We start from the raw sequence: 4,339 nt of genomic DNA, 5'->3' as shown, positions 1-4,339 counted from the left end.
CAAAACAAGAGAAACTAGTAAGAACTGGTGTGTAAATCTTTGTTAATATCGTGGGATTTATAGAACTTTCTCTTTGTTGTAAACAACTCAGGAATCAATATGACCAGAGGTAAGCCCATAATTTCAGAACAGTCTGGATTGCTGCCAAAACTGTCTTCCAGATTGGATTGGTGATATGTTAACCTTTGCCTTTCTGTGCTGTGGCTTTGGGGCTCTGACTGATAACTGAGCCTGGGTGTCAAATGTCTAAACTGAACTATAACATGCTGATCTGGGGATGCTTCTTGTTCCAGGAGCTGGTGACATGGAAGGAGGAAGCTATTTGGTCCTCTGGCGCAGAGCAGGATCCAGGGAAGGGTGAGATCTGCAAGGAAATTAAAGGAGAATAAGGAAGAGATTCTCGTTTTGCCAGGTGAGGAGCTGCTTTTCCTTGGGGTTCAGGAGCTGAGGGGTGGGCAGGAGTTACTGAAGAGTCATGCCAGATTGGGGGTGTTACATTTCTGGGGAAGTGGCTCATGGTGCCCCAGAGACTGTCACCCTCAAAATGTGGACACGGTCTCCCCAGCAGACAGCTGGGCTGGGGTTAAAATCGGGACGTTTTCTCCATACTGAACCCTAGGGAGAGATTTCATCAAGTGCCGTCTTGCCTGTTTCCTCCCCCTCAGCAGGATTCACCATCCCCGACCCTGCCGAGATCTCTCAGATGGAGCCACGTGTCCCAGATCTCCAGGGCTCTGAGGAAAGGGAGATCCCAATAATCACCTGCACAGGTAAGAAATGAGTGACACTGGCTTAGAGACCATCCGAGAGGGAAGGGAAAAGCTGGGATCCCAGCAAATCTGCCAGAAGCCCCCCAGTTCTGTCTCACTCTATCATCCCCAGCAGTCCCTGTCCTCATGGCAAATATCACTCCTGGATACCATCCCTGGCAGGAGCCCTCCCCTCCCCTAGCCTTTCTCAGCTGGGTCTTTGGGGCAGAACTGGCCTCTCTTCCCCCTTCAGGGAAGGGTTTGTGGGTTTCACTTCCAAGCCCATCAAGTTTTCTGCTCAGTGGCAAATCCTTCTGCTGCCCCTTCTCTCGCCGGCACAGGAAAGAAGCCCTGGTTGGATTCTCTCTCTCTCAGCAGGTGCAGGGACAAATAAGGGGACTCCCCAGTGGGAAGGGTGTGTGGCAGCTGAGCCACATGGGACGTCCCAGAGCCCCAAGCAAGACTCCCCGGAGGAGGAGAGACCTGCTGGGGGTGATGATCACAAGCCTCAGGGAACCCACATGGGACAGAAACCTTGTAAATGCCCTGACTGTGGGAAGAGCTTCAGGTGGAAATTCGCACTCCTCCACCACCGGAGATCCCACACGGGGGAGAAACCTCACCGATGTGTGGAATGTGGACAAAGCTTTGGTCAGAAATCGACCCTGATGAGGCACCTGCGGATTCATACCGGGGAGAGACCCTATCAATGTCCCCAGTGCGGGAAAAGCTTTCGTCAGAAGTATAGCCTTTCCCAGCATCAGATGACGCACCGGCAAGAGAGACCTTACAAATGTACCGAATGTGGGGAAAGCTTCACCCTCAAATCGTACCTTGTTCGACACTTGGTGAAACGCCACATGGGACAGAAACCCTACGAATGCCTTGATTGTGGGAAGCAGTTTGCTTGGAGCTCAGAACTTATGAAGCACCAGACGACCCACATGAGGGAGTGTCTCTGTGGCTCAACCCAGAGGCTCAACCTCCTAGCGCATCAGATGACCCGCGTGAATGAGAGATGCTACAAATGTCCCAACAGTGAGAAGAGCTTCAGCTGGAGATTGGCCCTCGTCCAGCATCGGAAGACCCACTTGGGGAGAAAACCTCATGAATGCACTGACTGTGAGCAAGGCTTCGGGCAGAAACCAAGCCTGACTAGACACCTGAGGATCCACAATGGGGAGAGACCCGACGAAATTACCAAGTGTCGGAAAAACTTCACTCAGACATCAAACCTTGTTCAACATTTGGTGAAAGGCTACAGGGGAGAGAAACATGATGCAACAAATGTAATTTCAGATTCACTAGATCTGGCATTGCAATAGGGTCTTCACACACAATAGAAAACTGTGGTGTGGCACTTCCTTTGCTTGTAGTAGGGCACTTCTTCCCCCATACATATTAAAAAGTACAAGGTTTAAAGAGCATGGGTGGGTAATAGCGAATTGTGACAAGTGTGAGATTTGGGAGGAAGGAAGAGGACTTTCTCTGGGGGGAGATGGTTAGTGGAAATTTCAAGGTTAGGTGATCGGATGTTGTGGGGAAGTGATCGCAAAGGTGGCAGAAAACAAGAGCAGAGAGCCTGGTAGTGGAGGTACAGACCATTTGAAAAGTGATATGATGTAGGAGGGGGCGTGTGTGTCTTTTAAGTAAGTCTTAGAGCTTGTCTATGCTGGGAGTTTTCCTGGTATAATTATGCCACTCTGGTTATACCAGTTATAACTTCCCGAGGGAACACTCTTATTCCAGAATAAGTGCGTCCACACAGGGAGTTAGAGGTATATTTAGACTTGTATACAGATGCCTGTAAAATTCCCTGTGCAGAAAAATCCTCGCTGGGCAAAGTTTAAAGGTGACAGCCGAGCAGGAATAAACCAGTCACTAGGTAGCTTTCTACCATGCTCCTAACTGGCTACTGGATAAAAACGCAGCTCGCGGTCACAAAGCACATGGACAATTATGGGTTGCCAATCAGTGTGTCTTATCCTGTGGCTTCAAGGTCGAGCCACTTGGTTTATCTCAGGCTTCCTGGAAGTGGCTAGGCACACAGTGGTCTTCCTGTGTGGCAGGCACTCGTCACTGTGCCCATATAAGGGGCGATTCAGGTCCTACTTCCTCCCCCCGAGCTGTGCATCCCACTGTGAGTGTCTGAAATACATCGCTTTAGTCCTTGTGGTAGGGAGCTGCTGTGTGGCCAATGTGGGATAGCTGCCCAGGATATTTTACCATTTACTCCTAAAAACACAACTGGGCAGAGTGCTGGGGGGTGAACTGGGAACCAGAAAATGCCCCGTTTGACTTGTAACTGGTTAAGCCCTGACATGCCCTAGGCCAGTCACAAAATGCCAGTTCTCTCTGCAGTGTGAATGGGGCCTTGGCCAGTGGGTTTCCTGCGGATGGTGTCCCAGAAGCAGGTGGCTTTTGGGGGACGCTAAAGGGGAGAGGATTACAGGCAACGAGAAGCTGCCATTACTTTTCTTTCCCAATCGGCTGATTTAACAAAACGATCACTGCTTTACCTTCTTGACCCCCTGTGCTGTTAATTAAGTATGACTGTGGCCCGTGAAGATGGCTGTGCCTATTGTGAAACAGCAAGTTTGTGTATTTCTGTGGCTCTTCTGGGGACAGCTGTGACACCGTAGCTCTCAACAAAAACACCCCCATGGCTCCTTACTAGGGAACACATTGCTTTTTCTCTGGGAGGTTGTGGGGGTAAATCCCTTGTTTCAGAAGAATCTCTGAGGGGATCTATTTTCCTCCACTCCCTGCTCACTCCCATCAGCTGGGAAGAGACGGGGGGAATGTCTACACTACACATGTTACAGCAAGACAGCTCCAGTACTGCAGCTATGCATCATAGTGTAGACACTACAGGGATGGAAGGGGGTTTTCTGTCCCTGTACTGAATCCATTCCCTCGAGAGGCGGTAGCTGGGTCGTCAGAGGAATTCTTCACAGAATTCAAGCCGTTTTTCACAGTCCATAGTGATATATCCAGGTTGATCTCAGGCCTGGTCTATGCTACGGAGTTAGGATGACGTAAAGCAGCTTACGTCGACCCAACTCGGTGAGCGTCTATGCTAAAATACAGCTCCCAATGATGTAACTCGCCCACTGCACCGATCTAGCAACTGCCTCCGTGAGAAGCGTAGCACCTGGGTCGATGTAGCTGGGTCATTGCAGTGTCAGTGTAGACGCTGCATTGCTCACATTGAAACCATCCCCCAATGCCCGACAGTGCCTGCTAAATCAGTGCAAGTGCTCCCGGTGAGGCTGAGCACCACCAGCACAAGGAGCGTAGTGTGGACGTGAAAAACAGATTCAATTACTGCGGTGCCTGTCTGTCGATGTAATTTAGGTTGACTTAATTTTGTTGTGTAAACGAGCCGTACATTTTAGATGTAGAGCAAGATGGAGACATGAGTGTCTGTCCCTTTTGCCCCTCTCCAAAATCAGCTCTCTTCTGACATCAGGAACAGCTGCCAACGGCCAAGATTTAGGCCCTTCATTGGAACATGCAAGGAACCCTGTAGTGGACAAAGGTTGCACCATCTGCCCAGGCCAAGTTTCTTCCTAATCATAGAATCATAG

At 50.0% G+C, this 4,339-nt stretch overlaps 1 pseudogene; it reads left to right on the top strand.

Annotated features, from left to right (window-relative positions):
• Window positions 1-293: 293 nt before the first annotated feature.
• Window positions 294-2,038, top strand: LOC137163529 (zinc finger and SCAN domain-containing protein 2-like; annotated as a pseudogene).
• The last annotated feature ends 2,301 nt before the right edge of the window (window positions 2,039-4,339 follow it).

This window comes from Emydura macquarii, unplaced genomic scaffold (genome assembly GCF_026122565.2).
Source record: "Emydura macquarii macquarii isolate MOO-44397 ecotype Brisbane River unplaced genomic scaffold, CSIRO-AGI_Emac_v2 contig_2612, whole genome shotgun sequence".
In the NCBI taxonomy this organism is placed as follows: Eukaryota; Metazoa; Chordata; order Testudines; family Chelidae; genus Emydura; species Emydura macquarii.
Note: the sequence above shows the minus strand (reverse complement) of the source record. Positions and strands in the feature narration are given on the sequence as shown.